Consider the following 20,404-nt stretch of genomic DNA (forward strand, 5'->3'; position numbering starts at 1 on the left):
CTGATTGGTCCTAAATTGGAAGTAGGGACAAAAATTAGGGAAGATGCTAGTGATTCATCAAGTCCTAGCTATTTGGTGCTGGTTGTAACAGGATTTATTTGGCTTCCTGGATTGTAGGTAGAGATAACAATTCGTCTTTCTGCATATCTGATTCAGAGCAGGCTTGCATCCTCGGCTGGTGACTTCAGATAAAAGAGTTGGTTTCCTGGGCAGGTTGATTCAGGCTGTGGGTCAGAGTTCTGTATTCATATATGGCCTGGTTATTGTCCATTAGTATATTCAGTCTCTCATAATCATGTATAAATCATATAATTGTAGTGAAGTGATTCAATAAATTCTCCCTATGGTTAATCTAGTTTGAGGAATGTTTAAGTCAGTTGCCTGAAGAAGAACTCTGAGTAGCATGAAAACTTTCTCCCCATTGTTCTTAGCATAAAGAGACAAATTATCAACATGGCCTGCAGTTTCTTGAATAATTAGCCTCTGTCTCTCCAATCTGTTCCAGCATCACTTTATCAGCAAGTTACAGGCATTCAACTGCCTTATTGACTTTCTTTCAATTCCTGTAATAAATGGGGTATTTTCCTCAGGGATTTTGCTCCCCAACTTTCTTTTTTCAGGTGTGTTTATCACACACCCTCTTCTCTTACCTAATTCATCAGGATCATTTTTAAGTTAACTGTTTTACTCTCTTGAGCATTCAAGTAAATCAACTCTTCATCAGGGAATTTTTACTGACCTTTAAGACAACTTCAGATCCCTATTGTACACTGTTTCATAAACCTGAACATTTCTGATAAATATCACACCATGCTTGTAATCAATACATAAACTATTTATTGTTAAATATCTATCCATCATCCTGGGTGGGGGGAGGCAACTTGACATTTTGTTAGCTAATACCCCTTACAGATAACTTGCCCAAAGGTGGTGAGTAATATACATTCAATGAATAAATGAATGGGAGATTGTCCATACATTTCCTTGAAATTCAATGATTAAATTGTATGTCTCAAAATGTTTAACTATTTACTAGGACTCTGCGCTTATAAGTATAATTGTCAGACTATCAACTGTAAAATATGCATTTTCCTAATGTAATAAGTTAATAAGCTGATTATGTAGAACACTTTGTTAGAAATATGAAAGAATATTTAACACAAAACTGAAGTAGTTTGTGACTTTAACCTCTCTATAATGTGTATATGATATTAGTCTATACTAAGTCATCCACAGCTTCTTCTCTATGTATACTAGTGTAACAATGCCTCATATTCTGTTTCCCCATGTGTATATTCAATTTTAAACAGAAATATCTCTTCAGATTATCAAATATATCTGGAATTGTCTGGTAATTTTCTATCACATTTCTGTACTACCTAGCTTCATATCTTATTTTAGATCATTTTTATTTATTAAGTTCTGGGTCTTCCATTAGATTGCCAACAAAATTCAGTAATTCAGCACTTTTTGATATTACATTGCAGGGGGAAAATGGACAGAGGAAAGAAAGCAAGAAAGCTATAAAAAAAGAAAGAGAAAGAAAGAAACAGCAAGGAAAGAAGAAAGGAAGGAAGAATAAAAGAAAGAGGTAGAAGGAGAGACCAATCTAGTGTTTTCTAACAAATTATTTTCAATTATAACTTAAATGGGGCCAGGGAATGTATTCAATTATGCACGTAGAGAAAAATAATATAGATTTGGTTTATATAACTTCTTGTCTGTTATTTAGTTCTGTGGTATGAGACTTATATTGCTCCCTTAGGTACTATAATTATTTATAATTCATAAACAGTTTTCATTAAGTTTGAAGAAATTGGGGCTAAAGTGGGAAACAGAACATTTTACACTTTTCTCTTTTTTATATAATGGTGAAAATCTCTCTCTTTGATTTAGAACATGTGGTGATCTTGACTCATAAGAAGTAATGTTATGTCAAGTGACAAAACACAGTTACTGCTTATTGAATTTCCTTGTTGTTATCCTTAGTCATAGTAAAAGTAGTTTATAAGCTAAGTGAAACAGAGACCAATTAATAGCATCAAATCTGGTTTATATGAAGCTATAGACTTATCTTGACAAATTCCCTGTGATGCGTAAAAAGAAAAAAAAGTACTTGACATTTTGCCACAGAAAAGTTAATTGCTCTTCAGTTCCAATTAGAATGACACACAATTTGGATTGAATTGCTTAATGAGTTGTTCTAAAAAATAAAAGAAGAAGAAATGTAACCTAAAGTGACCAAGATTTAGTAGTTCATTGCCACAATCCACAGAGAGTGCAATATAACTAGAAATTTCATGCCTCATGATGACTAGAGATGTTATTCAAGGTAAATTATTAATTTCTTTTGATGTCAAAGTTCAAGAAGCACCATGTGCTCTAATGTTGACTAATACTAGCTTTGGGGGAAGTATCCTAATTAAAGGCTTATGATAGTGAGCCTTAATATTTAGCAGTAATAATAATGAAAACTCTAAGAAAAAAGAGAAAAAAATATGCAAAATAAAAAAAAAACTGTAAAATGAAACCACATTGATCTACTCATTAATGATTTTTACCTTAGCTTAACTACTTGCAATACATATTGAATAGCAGTCACACAAAATTTATCTGCAAAGGCTATAGGAGATGAGAAAGAAAATCAGTGAAGGCTAACAGATCATGAAAAAAGGAGGACTTGAACCAGACATTAAAAGATGAAAGGGAAAAAAATACAGCAAGACTTTGTGAATGAAAATGACAAATGGAAGAAAATATTAACACAGTGAACTTGAGTGACAATTATAAAAATTAATTACAAAAGAAAGCTTTATGATTTTTATAACATTTATATTCACGAAAAAGAAACCGGTGACACTTTACTCAAACTAATGTTGGTGGCTTCGTTTTTATTTTTAAAATATATATATTTATAGATTTGTTTTTGTATTCTCTCCTCTCCTCACATAAATTGTTCAAAACCAACGTTAAGTAAAACAGCTGGTTGGATACGAGGATGAGGTAGCGATTTGAGGATAAGGGACCACAGGTGGAGCTCCTAGACAGCAACTGTGCAAAGAGATAGCACAGTTAGCCCTAGGAATCTGGCAGGCCCAGCTACTCAGGCCCTGATGGGGCAAAGAGTAACGGAGGGAAGAAGACCCTATCTCCCCAGCTCACTCCCGAAAGGCAGTGGCAGGGCTCTTTTTACCCAACCTTACTGCAAAGAAAGTGTTGACCCCGATCAACAAAGAGGCTATGGAGAGCGTCCCAAAGAGCTTCCTCTTAGAATGATTTCCTCCGTGGAAAGCAATATGGAGATTTCCTCACTTTTCTATCAGAGAGCATGTGTGAGGGAAGCTGGAACAAGTTCCACTGGGTAAAGCTACTACCGAAGACAGACATGGAGTCACACTGGGTAAACTGAAGGTAGGACCGCCCACCATCAACATAAACCAGAGACAGAGAGAGCGACAAGAACAGGAGCTCTTAATAGGCCAACAAGCACGTAGGAAGAGGACTCAGACTACTGGCTGCTCACTCTTTCTCACAACCTTTTCCCCTGCACATCATCGATGTGTGTGTAATGAAAACCTGAAAGGGCAATGCTAAATAAAAAGCGGGGCCATCCATACCTAGGTCCTTTTTTCCTGGGCAGTGGAGCACATTTGTCAAGGCTGTCTTTGCTGTATTGATGTTTTTTTTTTTTTTTTTTAGTAGAGTTTAATTCTACTTTTAATTATAGTTTATTTTTAAATAAATTCCCAATCATTTTATCTCTGACAGTTATGGAATCAATATGAGAAAAAATTATCTACTATATATATGACAAGTATAACTTGTGTTTTTCATAGGGAATAGATATTATATCCCCCGAAAATGCATTGCAACATTAAAAGATCATATGTTTAAAAATATTAATTATTTCAATTATGTCATGTTATTTTTAGTTATTGTCCATTATAAAATTACTATTACCTTGATCACTTTAATAGGAAAACTCAAACTTTACAATTAATGAATTTTTCTTTAACAAAAATTTGGAAACATTTTTGTTTGTATCTTTGTAACTTTTCAGGAAATGGACATAGACAAAGGTATGTGAGCACTTTCAAAAATAGTTTTTATGAGTTTATTAGTTAAATAACTTCTGAGTAATGGCATAAATTAATAGTCAATCTTCCAAACTATTGATAATAACTTTTTCTTAGATTGAATAAATCACACCTATGATCCTGCAAATCACATTCAAAGAACATGGCATGGAAACAATCCTGCCCTAACTTTTCCTATGTTACACATTTCTTCTTTTTATAAACTTTTTTTTAAAAAGAAAACACAACTGCAGTTAAATTTAATTATATTCAAGTCAATTAACACACATTATATTCTTCCTTTAGTTCATTTTTCCACTAGGAAATATAGGATGGACATTTCTAATGGGTAAATTTACCCTCTACCCTCAAAAAGAAGGTAATATCATAATATTGGCAAAATACAGATTATTCTTGTATATTAAACATAGAACAAGGTAAAGAAACAAGTAGACAAAGAAAATCTTTACTGCCTAGTACATAAATATGCTTCATTAAATGTTTGAATTATTATTCCACTTTAGTATCATAAGTAAAAAAAACTAACACTTTTAAGGACATAATTTAATTGTCTTCTATCAAACAACAAGTATTTGATTAAAACATTCATGCTTTTATCTCTTTTTAACTCCAGTAATTCTAACAAAATTGGTAAATTAAAGCAGACACACACAGGCAAATAACATAAAACGTAAGACAATGTAGTCATTTTTAAAAAAATTTTAGAGTAGTAGATTCTGAATTAACCAAGAATGATGACACAGATCCATTATATTGAAAGAGAAAACAATATACAGTACATGCAATTTGGGAGTAAAGGACACATTTAGCATCAACTTTGTTCAATGTTATTCTTCAATGTAAATCTGAAAAAAAAAATGCCAGGTACTAAGATGTACAAAAAGGATGAATAAAAGAAAATTGTTTTTTGTTTCTGGATGTCTGGTGCTTTACATATGAACATTTTGCATTGAGCATAATGCTATCTATAAATACTATCATTGGCATAGAATATTAGATTCATTATCTGAGATGTAAATATACATGTCTCATAATTGAGTAAATTACTACCCTATGGATAAAAAGGTAATTTTCAAATTGTAAGGTTACTATATCAAATTAATGACAGAACAGAGGAGAACAGAAAAGAGAAACTGAGGGAGAATATTAGAATACATCTTAGAAAAAGTGTGTTGGTGGGTGGGAGAGTGTGAGTATGTAAGAGAGAGAGAGTGGGAGAGAGAGAAAGAGGGAAGGAGAACTGGTTTATGATGGTTTGAGTTTTGGGGGAGTTGATTTTTTTTCAATTCTATTTGTTTAGTTTTGTGTTGTTTTAATGTGAGTCTTGGTGAAAATATTTTGAAAACTAATGATTAAAAGGGCTTAAAAAGAGTTCTTCAGAAATAGTCTTGTTTGCTTATGTAATATTCTTCCCTAGAGATATTTTTTTAAAGAATATAGATAACTTATGTGCCCAGATTGTTGAAAAAGCCAATTCCTCTGAAATAGGCAGATAAGTTTGGTGACCTCTCAAAGACCTTTTACCACTTTGTTTCTATGATTCTATTTCTGTCTTTATGTTAGAAGAGTAATGTATATTTAGAGAATTAAATACTTAAAATTAGGTCCTCTTGGCAGAGAAGTCAAGATAATTTGGCCTTTGGTTTTCAGCACAAAATGATAAGAAAGAGCTGGAAAATATATTAACATTAAAGGAGAACTTTTACTCACATTTGGGAGTATGTTTTGATCCCAAAGGTGCCATTTCAGTCAAAGGGCACCACAGTAAAACCACCCTGGCAAGACATCTACAGTGAAGAGCAGAGAGCTTTGCTATTTAAAACGATCTAATTCTTCCACAGAGACATAGCTCTAGATTTTGTCTTTTATATAGAACCTGTGATAATAATATTGTGAAAAATTTTCAACCACCTGAAATGTAGGCTCTCCCAACTGGAAATATATGGCTATAATATGCCTTCATTTTCCCCAAGAAAAAGCTAAAAATTTAATCTTCCATTATCTAGTTTAGAATCCATACATTGAACACACCTTATCAATAATTTAGCCCTTCTCCTAGGAAATCATTAATGTTTTATAGCTTTTAAATATTATATATTTGATACCGTTTAAAATATTTTATGATATTTAAAAGGACAAGGTAATGACTTAAGAATAAAATCTGGAAACAATATGGCCAAATAGGAAAACAGATGTCTTGGAATCATGCAAATTCTTAACAGTAGTTAGGTAATTTAGTACTAGAAAACAAAATATATACAAAGGCTAGTAATAGAATACATGGAAGATACAAATCCACAAAAAATATATTTTCTAAAAATACTAGTTAGACCAGTGTACTTGAATAGCAGCCATGAATACCAACAGAAAACTCTGCCAAACCAATCAAGTAATGCTTAGAACAAAACAGAGGGTATATCTCTTCTGGTAAATCACATTTTGTAAGATATCTTTCTCTGTCAAGGGCTAGCTCTAAATATTAAGTAATGGGAATTTTTAAAGCACTGTATTGCAGTGTGACAGATCTATGTTCACATTCTGGTCTATGTAACATGAGGGGAGAATACATTAAATGTTATTTTACATGAGAGGTTAATTAAATGATACATCTAGAAAGTCCATAGCAAAGATATTGACATAAAGTAACAACTTATCTGAACCTGAAATATACTCCCACAACTTATTTCCACTGCTGATGTTCTTATTCTTTTCCATTTCACCCCTCAATAAATCAATGTATGATACAATATTTTGCCTGGGTTGTCAGTGTTACTCATTTTTTGTTTTTCAAATACTCCCAAGACATGACATCATTACTGAAAGAAACCAGGTACAATTAGAATATTGTCCATTTCCTGTTTTCCTTTTTGTAAAAACTAAAAGAAAAATTAGGAATTTCTAGAGGGAAATTGAATTAAAAGCATTTCTCCACCATGAGTTGATCTTTGTGAGAGGTAAAATGTTCAGATCCTGTTTCAGTCCTCTACATATGGCTATCCAATTCTCCTAAGGCATGAAAGTATAAGAATTCTAGAAGAAAATGTTGGAAATTCTTATAGACATTGGCCTAGGCAAAGAATTTATGAAGAAGACCCCAAAGATAATCACAGCAACAACAAAAATAAATAAATGGGACCTGATCAAATTAAAAAGCTTCTACACAGCCATGGAAACGATCATGAGAGCAAACAGACAACCTACAGAATGGGAGAAAATATCCACCTGCTATGCATCCGATAAAGGACTGATAATTAGAATCTATATGGAACTCAGGAAAATCAGCAAGGAAAAAACCTAACAACCACATCAAAAAGTGAGAAAGCACATGAACACAAACTTTTCAAAAGAAGATACACTAATAGCCAGCAAACATGAAAAATTGCTCAACGTCTCTAATCATCAGGGAAATGTAAATCAAAACCATAAAGAGATATCATTTTACTTTAGTGACAATGGCTTTTATCAAAAAGTCCCAAAACAACAAATGCTGGCGTGGATGTGGAAAGATAGGAACACTCATACACTGCCGGTAGACTGCAATCTAGTACAACCTCTGTGGAAAGTAATATGGAGATACCTCAAAGAGCAACACGTAGAATTATTTAATCCAGCAATCCCATTACTGAGCATGTACCCAAATGAAAAAAAGACATTCTATAAAAAAGACATCTGCACTAGAATGTTTATAGCAGCACAATTCACAATTGCAAAGATGTGGAAACAACCCAAGTGCCCATCAATAAATGAATGGATTACTAAAATGTGATATATGTATACCATGGAGTTCTACTCAGCCACAAAAAACAATGGTGATCTAGCACCTCTTGTATTATCCTGGATAGAGCTGGAGCCCATTCTACTAAATGAAGTATCCCAAGAATGAAAAAGCCAGCACCACATATACTTGCCAACAAATTGGTATTAATTGATCAATACTTATGTGCACATATAGTAGTAACATTCATCAGGTGTTGGGCAGGTGGGAGGGGTGAGGAAGGAATGAGTATATTCACACCTAATGGATGAGATGCTCACTGTCTGGGGGATGGACAGCCTTGAAGCTCTGACTCTGATGAGGCAAAGATAATGTACGTAACCTAAACATTTGTACCCCCATATTATGCTGAAATAAAAAAATAAAATAGAAGCATTTATCAAAGAAACTGAAGAGTGAAACTGTTTTCATAAGGTTTACCCCAAGATTACAATTTTTGATAAAACTTACTACTTCAAATGCTGTTCTGGGAACTTAAAACTGTATAATTGATCCTTCATGTGCAATCGGGGAAAACTAAGAAAATATATGACTGGAAACCTGGACAGCTAAATGAAAAGATTTTTTTTCCCCTTGAAAGTTAGAGAAAAGTTTCTCTTTTCCAGTCTATAAAGATATTTAGACTCCGTTTTCTTTATTCATTTATTTTTGTCTCCCAACATGTGGTTTCACAGTATGCTTGTTAGTGTAGAAAGATGTCTTTGATAAACCCTTTCAGGGATATGAGGGGAGAGTCTTTAATTAAGAACCAAATATAAACAGTCTGTCTGTCAATATTTGAGGTATACTATTCAGAAGAGCACATAATTGGGTCCCTAGGGAACATGAAGCATTATGCCATTATTTTCCAAAGACATTAATACTCTTCTAAAGTTTTTCTGTCCATTTATAATTTTTTCATTACTTTGCACAATATACCATTGAACTTTTAACATTTTCAGCCTTTTCTAAATCTTTTTTGCCTTTTCCCTTCCCATTTCAAGTGTTCCTCTGTGAACAAATGTATAATCCTCTCCAATTAGTAAATGAACTACTCTATTCTAGTTTCCTGGATTAAAGAGAAAGCCTGAGCATAAAATACTTACACATTTTCTTCACAATTCAATATCATTTAATGATATAATCTTTGTTAAAATAGCATGTGACTATAAGTCTGAAATGAACCACTTCTCTTTTTTCACTTTTTTTTTTATTTCAGCATTATTATGGGGGTACAAATGTTTAGGTTACATATATTGCCTTTGCTCCCCACCTGAGTCAGAGCTTCAAGCCTGTCCATCCCCCAGACAGTGTGCACCGCACCCATTAGGTGTGAATATACCCATCCACTCCCCTCCCCCATCTGCCTGACACCAGATGAATGTTGCTACTAAATGTGCATGTAAGTGTTGATCAGTTAATACCAATCTGATGGTGAGTACATGTGGTGCTTGTTTTTCCATTCTTGGGATACTTCACATAGTAGAATGGGCTCCAGCTCTATCGAGGATAATACAACAGGTGCTGTATCACCGCTGTTTTTTGTGGCTGAGTAGAACTATTTCTCTTTTAAAGCAGTTTCTATTAGAAATTCAGAAGCCAAAATGAAATTCTGGATGAAATTATCATTCAAATTGAGCATTTCTTTCCCACTGAGCTTTTTTTTTTTTTTTTTTTAATTGTATGGGTGTCACTGCCAATGTAATGCTTGAAAATGTTATTGCTTCTGGGAACAACAGTATAAATGCTGATGACCTGCAACTCCTAAGTCATTACTCTCAGGCAGCTGTTGCTACGCTAGTTCAGCAGAGCTTTCAAAATATGTTTCTATTAATCCAATTCCACGTTTGTTTGCATCGCATGCGTGTGGATATTGACTGGGATAACCCTGCTGTGATTAACACATTTCTGTGCTGAGAATATAAAACCAAAAGCCATCATGAATGTGCCCACTGCACACATGAACAATAAGCTACTTCTTTTGCACTTATTTCCCAAGTCCATGTTCCTTAACATTAGTTCTTAAATGTCTAACATATTTCTCCATGAGAACCATTTATGTGAGATGCAAAATAAAATTGTCTTCATAAAGCCTCTACTTAAAATGCACACTAGAATGTTTTTTTTTTTAATTCAGAATATTAAGGGGGTACAAATTTGTTTCACCTTTTCTAGTTAAGAAATTCAATGACCTGTCCTCAGGTCTAAACTTTTCAAACTCTGTATAATATTCCTTCCAGCTACTATTTCTACTTCCAGCTAATAATTTTCCTTTCTCTCTTTCTCCTTCTTCCCCTTTCTTTACTTTTCAGTTTGTTACTTGGTTAACTGACTTCTCAAACTCTTCCGCCTCTCTTCTTCTTCCAACAGAATTATTTGCCTTCTGTGTATGGCTGTGTCCTATAACCATTTTCTTACTACATCTCATGTGAATGCCCAGCATTTCCTCAATGCTGATTCTTCACCTCAAGGCATCTCACTTCCTAACATTTATCATCATCTTTAGAAAATCTCCTAAATTCTAGGTCTGCATTCCCATCTTTCCTGTGATAATTTGTGTGATTTTATTTAATGAGATCTTATTCTCTTGTGATATGGAGAGAAATCCTAGAGCTTTCATTGTATCTAAATTTCCTTGGCTTTTATCGAAATTATTAAGCAACTTTTACTGAATCTAACTTTTTTTAGTGAATCCAGCATTTTTTTCTTCTATATTCATGCTGCACCATTCTTACTCAAGTGTCAGGTTTTTTTTCCCTCATAGCATTATTTTTTACAGGAACATGTCATACATTTCAAAATGTATTGGCAAAAATCAGTTACCCCCTCTTCATTTCCTAAATCACTAGAACACATTTATTTTCTTTCCTGCCCTTGAATTTTAGTGAAAGAAAGATTTTCCTGATGATTATCATTATTGGAGGGAGAAGTAGATGCCTGAAAAAAAATCAAATGTTGGTATTAAAAGGGAGGGGGCAGAAAATAAATACTTAGTGAACAATTAGCAGTAGATAAAATGGCTGTCCTGGTCCCTGACAGAGTTATCGGAAAATGAAATTTAACTAAATGAAATAAACTAAAAACTGAATTTTCCTGACTTTGTAAGCCCTCTTGGAAATAAGTATCATCTTCAGTAATGACTGATATTGGTTGTTGAAACAAATGCAGAGTGATTTTTTATGGAAAAATTATACAATTTACATATATATCATGTGAAAATTTACCTCCTTAAAGATTTCAGCTTCTACTGTCTGAGACTATTGACTTGAGCAAATACAGTTGAGAAGGTGTGGATAGCACATTCTTCCACTCTTGCCCATACACATATAATATTTTATATCAATTCTATTCTTCCTTCCTCACTTCTTTCTAAAGGAATTTCTCAGTGCTATCATCCCAGTAAATTCTAGTTATTTCTGATCTTTTGAAGATATAAGAGTGGAATTTACAAAGAGTTCTTCATGACAGCCAAGCACCAAGTTATAAAAGCAAGTAGAGGTTTGGGATGGGCAACATTGGTGCATATGTCAGCACTTTCTTCCCTTGATATATTTGCTTCTGTTTTCACCCGTGCCATATCATCACTTTGGCACCACTGTCATTCCTGAATCACCTTCTTATTCATATTTCTCTGGAATAAGTTGTGTTTTCAACAAACCTTGGACTTGCAGTACAGTTTGACAGCTAGTAATTTGATTATTTCCTCACATCGTGGCTCCTGTAAAGGTATTTTTAGTAGGACTTGCCACCACATCTTAGATAAATATATAAAATGATATTTTAAATTATTGTTTTTATTTTGATTTCCTTCTGTTAAAGCTAAAATGTTTATCTTGGCCGGGCGCGGTGGCTCACGCCTGTAATCCTAGCACTCTGGGAGGCCGAGGTGGGCGGATCGTTTGAGCTCAGGAGTTCGAGACCAGCCTGAGCAAGAGCGAGACCCCATCTCTACTAAAAATAGAAAGAAATTATATGGACAGCTAAAAATATATATAGAAAAAATTAGCCGGGCATGGTGGCGCATGCCTGTAGTCCCAGCTACTCGGGAGGCTGAGACAGGAGGATCGCTTGAGCTCAGGAGTTTGAGGTTGCTGTGAGCTAGGCTGATGCCACGGCACTCACTCTAGCCTGGGCAACAGAGTGAGACTCTATCTCAAAAAAAAAATAAAATAAAAAAAAAATAAAATGTTTATCTTAAATGCCTACATAAATCAGACCACGTTTCGGTCTTGAGATAATGGCTATTAGTTTTTACATTTTTATATATACCCATGCACACACACTTTAGAATAGAGAAGTACAAGGTCCTGGTCTAATCACTTTTTCTCTTGACAATAAGCTCTATGAGGATAGACATCACATTAAGGCCCACTTGTTGTATGGAGCTAAAAATGACCTTTGCTCGTACTGAGGTTATAATCTAGTAGAGAAGATTAACACTAATCAAAAACATAGCCAAAGAGCTACTTATAGAACTACCATTTAATCTAGCAATCCCATTATTGGGTATCTACCCAAAGGAAAAAAAAAACACATTCTATAAAAAATACATCTGCCCTTGAATGTTTAAAGCAGCAAAATTCACAATTGCAAAGATGTGGAAACAACCCAAGTGTCCATCAATACATGTGTGGATTAATAAAATATGGTATATGTATACCATGGAGTACTACTCAGCCACAAAAAACATGGTGATCTAGCACCTCTTGTATTATCCTGGGTAGAGCGGGAGCCCATTCTACTAAGTGAAGTACCACAAGAATGGAAAAACAAGCACCATATGTACTCACCATCAAATTGGTATTAACTGACATAACTAACCAACACATATGTGCACATATAGTAGTAACATTCATAGGTTGTCGGACAGGTGGGAGTGGGGAGGAAAGAATGGGTATGTTCACACCTAATATGTATGGTGTGCACCGTCTAGGAGATGGACACACTTGGAACTCTGACTCAGATGGGGCAAAGGCAATATATGTAACCTAAACATTTGTACTCCCATAATATGCTGAAATAAAATAAAATAAAATAATTTAAAATAATACATTAAAAAGTGCTATGTCAGGGAGTCTCATAATGCCATGAGACCAACTTTAGGGAAAATTGACCCAATCAAGGAAAATAGGAAAATCTTCTCAGAAAATATGACACTGTGTATTAGATAGTGAGGATATGTGTGTTTTAAGCTACATGATAGGAAAGATGACTCCTTGCGTAATCTGGAGAATCTGTTGGAGACTGGGAGACTGGCAGGATGCACATAGACAAGATACAAGGTTAAGGCAGATGTCTTCCTGAGAAATGACAGTAGCTTGGACTGGCAGACAGTGGTTTGGGGAATTTTTAAGAGTGGTTGGGTTTGAAAGATAATTTCAGAGTCCAGACGGCAGGGACGGTGTGAGTGTCAAGGGCACTGGTTGAGAGAACTTCCCATTCTCCAGTCCTTTAGGAACTGATAAATCAATGTCTCTTTTCTGGTAACTAGTTATTTCTCCTTACTCATTTCCATATAGATCAACTAATTTAAAGGTTTGTGTTCCACTGTGAAATGTTTGCTTCTGAGTATTTTCATTGTTTTTTTCTTAAAGCCAAATGTGATTTTTTCTTGGTAATTGCTAAATGTTCATTAAACTGAATTTAATGTTAATTTATTTTTTATCAAAAAGCTGCCAAACATTACTTGCCAAAGAGCACAATTGGAAAAAATCATGGAAATAATCATTCTTGCACATTAGAGTCTTGTGGGTTGTGTCACAAATATAGTTAAGGAGGAATCTATGACTACGGACATATGTTTGATAACAATCTAAACCCCTGAACTATACTAGGACTTGGAAATAGCCTAAGGACATTCAGAAAATTTTCTAGACATCAGATGGCTTGATCTTGAATCTCAGCCCTGTATGTTGCCCAGTATATTCCAATCATATTAAACCACAAGATGGTTCCTCTTTTTACATGCATTCCATTGCAAAGATCTTGGATTATTTTAAAAGCAGTGACTTTATAATTCATGTATTACAATTGCATCAGAGGATTTAATAAAGTATCAAAATTTTTCACAGCATTACTTAGGGAGATACTAAAACCCACAGTTGTACAGTAAATGAGTTCATAGATTAATGCACTCAAGGCTAAAATTTTGATGAGAAGGACCTGACCACTTAAAACATTATTCAAATAGTGATACTATTATTTCCTATGCATATACAGGAAGCCACTAATATCTAGCAAAAATTACTGCTACCTATGCTTTGTCATGCCAGAAAAAATATATGTTTGCTTTTCAAAATATAAATTCAGCCCATACTTTTGAACAGTCATCTTATTTTTTGCATTTTAGTGATAGTTCAAATGTAATGTTGCTTAACACCAAAAGAATGGCTGACATATGAACTAGCATTTTCCTATTCCAAGGTGGTAATGTTCATAAAAATTAATGTGGGATGTTAAGTAGTCTAGATTTTTTTCATAATTCACATAGAACACCCATGGCTATTCTTTGCTAAATTGGAGAACAGGAAAAATAGTATTTATATAATGACTATTAATAGAATGAAATGACTTTGAAACTGTAAATGATAAATACATTGGTAGCACAATCTAAGTTCTATGAAGTGGTCAGAAATCAATATTAGAAATGTCTCTAAAACAGCTTAGAGTATATTTCATTCCAATGATAGTAATATGGACTATTTCCCAAATATTTGTCTGTTGTGTTAAGTAGTTGTCAGTAATGGGATATAGCAGCCAAATTAAATATTTCAAGCTGTGGCTCAATTCTGATGTACAAAATGTACCATATTAAATCCAAGTTTCTAATCTAGCTATTTATGTCCATGTTTTATTTTTTAAGCTAATTCTTCATAAATTAAACATAAATAATTTGCTTCTATTTTCTATGTCTATCAAACTCTTTAATATGAAGTGAAATATTTTATTCTGCATGATTATTTGTTTATAACACCATTTATAATTTACCTTTTTTTCCAATGTGCCATTCTTAATTTTCTCAATCTTGTTTGCTATCTTCATTGTTCAGTTTATTATTTTCTTTTAACCTTAACTTCTTAGACACTTGATAAAAATTATTTTCTCCTCCTTTACTCCCAAATACAATAATTTCTTCACCAATACTCAACTCCAAATTTTAAATCTATTTTTTCTGTCATTTCTAAAAGAATGATAGAAGATAACATGTTCTTCTAGAGCTCACAATCTCATAAATATCTTCACCATTTTTTCATGGTATGAAGCATCTAAAATTTGCTAAATAATTTTTTATTCTCCCAGTTTCAAGCTTTAAGCACTCAAGTTCCTGAGTAAGGAAACAGTGAGGGCCAAGGGATGGCTGTCACTTCCCAAACATTGATGTCAGACTGGCCTGAGGATAAATCCTTGTCTTGCCAATTACTAGCTGTTTAAAATTGAGAAAATCTTTTTCATTTTTAATATTTCAGTATTCTCCTCTCTGAAATGCAGAAAATGTCTGAGTTGAAGTATTTTTGTGAGGATTTAAGGTAATTCATTTTAATATACTTAGGAAAATGCATGACTAAGAGAAAATGCTGAACACATGGTTGGTTCCTTTTGTTTTCCAGAATACTCTGGGGGTACAAACGTTTATTTATCTATTTATTTTTGTATATTTGTTTTCCTAAGAAGCTCTTCCACCTTGGAAATCACTCACACACTTATTGTCATTTTGGAGAAAATTTAATAATATATGTATATGCTGAAAGAATCCACTTTAACAGCTGTCTTCATTTTAAACACAACTAATTGAGAAAGATCATGAATAATATTGCTAGTCAGAAAGCAGTATGTTAATGCCATTGTACGTATGCCATAGTGTCAGAATGGTATTTATGTATTCAGTGTTGGGAAGACAGCTGTGCAGATTGCTGAAAAACATTTTCTTGAAGTTAGTGTTTCCATTTAAGGCAAGTTAATTATTCCGTAGGCTTAAATGTCTTTAAAATATAATTTTTAAGGAAGCATTTATTATTTTGAATGCAAGAGCAAATACACCTTATGTTCTTTCACTGTTTTTTTTCTCATTTTTTAAAGAAATTATTATATACTTTATTGTCATATCCTTAAACTAAAGCATGTTGGACATTTGATGGGATAAAATGCCAAAAATTTTTGAATAATGAATTTCAAAAATGGAAAGACTCTTATTATGAACAATAGTAATTGTAAGTCAATTTCAAAATTGTCCTCCTTGATGAGAATAATGTATTTTCCTGCTTACTACCTTCAGTGCAAAAAGAACTTTTCATTCTTAAAGCATTCAATTTCAAAATACATGGCAAACTTCTCTCCTGGTCTTTGAATTTTGGAAATCATCCAAAACGAAAACAAAGAACAGCAAGCTTACACGTTATAAGTGAAAGCAATGAAACAATATTCTGTTTCAAATATAAACCAAACACTTTGTTTTGGCTTTCAGAGGGAGGGTATGTTTCATTATGATAATTTGATGCTCTTTGACATAGATTTCGAAATAATAATTTATGTTTCTTTAAGTAAATGTGCTTACTAAAATCACATACATTTTAAGGTAATATTTTGAATCATAGAAAAATGTGGCTAACTTTCTCCTCTGTAAATTGTCTATAATGAGTTTTTATTTCAGTATTTAGTATTTTGAAGGACATTGAAATTTCAGAGTTCATTTTGATTATTTATTTTAAGGTTATACATTTGGAGAAACTGAGAAGAGAAATCTAATGTTTGTAAAACATTAGTCATCCTATTACTCATTTACTCAATGCAAGGTCAATATTTTTTTAATATTTTTGTGAGTGTTCTTAAACAATTCCTATGTGCAAATTCAATTTCTCACACTGAATTATACAGTATTTAATTTTTATCTCTCTCAGTGGGATTTCTAATCATAATACTTAGATATTGTTGACACAGTAAGACATTCAATAACTACTGTTTTCTCACTGACTGATTACATAAGCAATGTAGCCATATTTTTTGTTATTTTCCTTTTTTGTTTGTTTTACATTGTAAATCATCACCATTGACATATAACTTACATAAGATGTACCCATTTTAATTGTAGAGACTCCTGTGCTTTGAAAAATTCTTTTGATAAATAAAATTTAACCACCAAAATAGAAAGATACAGAATATTTTATCACCACAAAAAGTTCACTTTGTAGTCAGTCCCCCACATTCTGATCTCCAAGCAACCAAGGATCTGTTCTCTGTATCTTTATCATAATTTGACTATTCTAAAATTTCATATAAATGGGCTAAAGCATTATGTGCCACTTTACATAAAGATTCTTTAACTCAGAATAATGCTGTTGAGATCAATTCATACTGGTGAAAGTATCTGCAGTTTATTTTTTTAATTGCTTACTTTCACTCTATATTATAAAAACATGGAAATATGTTTCCTTATTCATTAATTAATGGACATTTGGCTTTTCTTTTCCCCAGTTTGGGGCTGTTTTCATAATAAACATCTGGATTCAAGACATAGAGTGCCTACCTTGGAATAGTCTGTGTCTGTCCTTAGGTTAAAGATACTTTATTTTTAATTTTTTTTCATTATTTTAATAGTGTGATTTCTTTTATGATTTTTTTCCACTGGCACATGATAATTGTTCATATGTATGCAGTACAGTGTGGTGCTTTGATACATATATACATTGTGTAATGATTAAATCGAGGTATTTAGCCTATCCATCACCTCATACATTTATCATTTCTTGGGGTAAGGATATTCAAAATTCTCTCCTCTAGCTATTTTGAAATATACAATACAAAACTGTTAGCCACTGTGCAGTGGAATACCAGCACTTATTTCTCTTATCCAACTATAACCTTGTACGCACTGACCAACCTTTTTCTCTCCTGTTTCCCCTTACCTATTCCAGCCCCTGGTAAACACTGTTTGACTCTACTTCTATGAGGTCAACCTCTTTAGATTTCACATATGAATGAAATCATGTGGTATTTGTGTTTCTTTGCCTGGCTGATTTCACTTAACCTAATTTCCTCCAGCTTATTCCATGCGCTGCAGATGACAGAATTTCATTCTTTTGTATGGCTGGATAGTATTGCATTGTGTATGTATACCACATTTTCTTTATCCATCCAACCACTGATGAACACTTAGGTTGATTCTATATCTTGGCTATTGTGAATAGTGCTGCAATGAACACAGGAGTGCAAATATCTCCTTGACATACTGATATCATTTCCTTTGGGTACATACCCAGTAGTGAGATTACTGGGTCATAAAGTAGTTCTATTTTTAATTTTTTGAGAAACCTCCATACTGCTTTCCATAATGGCTGTACTAATTTACATTTCCATAACAGTGTATAAAAGTTTCTCTGTCTTCACATTCACGCCAGTATTTGATTAGAGCAATTTTAAGAGTATCTTTTGAAGAACAGATTTTAATTTTGAGAAAGTACATGTTCCAGTTTGAATAATTTCTCACAAAGAATGAGAAGAAATATTAATAATACATATATCTGAAAAAAATCTTGGTTTCAGAATATATAGAGAAATCTTATAATTAAACTATATAAAGTCAATAAGCCCATAATGTACCTTTACATTTTCTTAGCTCTTTCAAAGAGCAAAAGTTTCGGGTCTTTTTTTGTTTTGTTTTTGTGCACATGTGACATTATGAATCTCTGCTTAGTTTAAGGTAACTAAACTATTCTCCTATGTAGTAATCTAGAAGTTATGTAATATTAGCATTTACATTTAGATTTATAAACAGCTTCCAACTAATTTTTTGTGTATAGCTTGTCATAAAAATTGATATTAAGTTTTCCATGTGGGCATTGATTTGTTCTAACAATACTAATTGAAAACACTTCTCTCAGTACTTTTATCAATTATCAATTGACCATACATTATGCGTCCATTTTTGGATCATTTAGCCTATTATGCTGACCTATGTCTATGCTCTTACAAAAAACAAACTGCCTCGAGTACTGGAACTTCATTGCAAGTCTTGAAATTGAGTAATGTAATTACTCAATTTTTTTCTTTATTTTCTGAAAGATTTTGACTACTCTAGTTGTTTCTATAGTGCTTTTATACATAAATTTTATGATCAGTTTGTCAATTTTCACAAAAATTACCTGTGTTGGCAGAGGTTTTATTGACATCTAAAAAAAGCTTTAAGTTTAGAGAATGCCTTCTAGAATGTGGTGGCATAAGAAGCTCCATGGATCTTCCCAACTCTAATTATAGATGAATACAATAATGAAAACAAATGAAAGTCTCTGAAAATTGTCCTGTGGTACTACAGAAAATAAAGAAACATTTATTCAGAAAATATAATGAGTTGAGTAAAAGCAGCCAGTCTATGTCACTTGAGCCAAGACCTGTTCCTTTTCGCCACAGCTCAGTATGATGAACCTCTACTCTGGGTAGATGCAGGCAAGAACAAAGGCCTCACTCTCTATCCTGGTCTCATTCTATGACTACGATATTTCTCTTGGAGAGAAATATAAATAATGAACAATCTGAAAACAAGTTAAGAAAACAGTTTTACTTAAAATAACATGACAACGAATAAAATTACTAGGGATACGGTTACCCAAAGAAGTGCAAAACATATAGCCTGAAACACACAAAACATTGTAAAAAGAAATTAAAAACATATTAGCCATCAGGGAAATGCAAATTAAAACCACAATGAGATGCCACTTCACACTCGCAAAGATGGCTATGACCCAAAAGAAAGATACTGCTGAAGAAATGGAGAAATCAAAATACTTGTATATTGCTTGTGGGAATACCAAATGACATAGCCACTTTGGAAAGAAAATCTATCAGTAACTCAGAAGGTTAAACATGAAGTTACTATACCATACAGCAATTCTACTCCTCCTTATATACCCAAGAGAACTGTACGGTGATGTTCATAGTGACATCATTCATAATAGTTAAAAAATAGAAACAGCCCCAATGTTTAATTTATGAATGAATAAATAAAATGTAGCCTACCCATACAGTATAATATTATTCAAAAATAAAAATAAATGAAGTATTGACACATGAAACAACATAGATGAAGCATAAAAACACTGGGTTAAAAAAAAGCCAGTCAAAAAAAACCTAAATAATGTATGATTTTATTTACATTAAATGTCTAGAATAGGGAATTGAAAAGACAGAAAGTAGGTTAGTATTTGCCTAAAATTGGGCCTGAGGCAGGAACCAAGGGGCAGTAAGGGGGTTATAGGAAGTGGAAAGTTATTGCTAATTAGTATGGAGTGATAAAAATGATCTAAAATTGATTATGATGATATATGTACAAGTCAGTGAAAATTGGAAAACTATTGGATTGCACTCTGTAAATGGGTCAGTTGTATGGTATGGAAATTTACCTTAATAAAGCTGTTAAAAAATAAGTCTTCCCATTCATCAACATTGCATATATCTTCATTTATACTCTTCAGTTTCTTTCAGCAATGTTATAAATATGTCAATGTACATGGCTTGCATACATTTTGTTTTCTTTTCCTTAGTGCGTCACATTCTCAATATTACT

The sequence above is a fragment of the Eulemur rufifrons genome, chromosome 4 (assembly GCF_041146395.1).
Source record: "Eulemur rufifrons isolate Redbay chromosome 4, OSU_ERuf_1, whole genome shotgun sequence".
Lineage (NCBI taxonomy): Eukaryota > Metazoa > Chordata > Mammalia > Primates > Lemuridae > Eulemur > Eulemur rufifrons.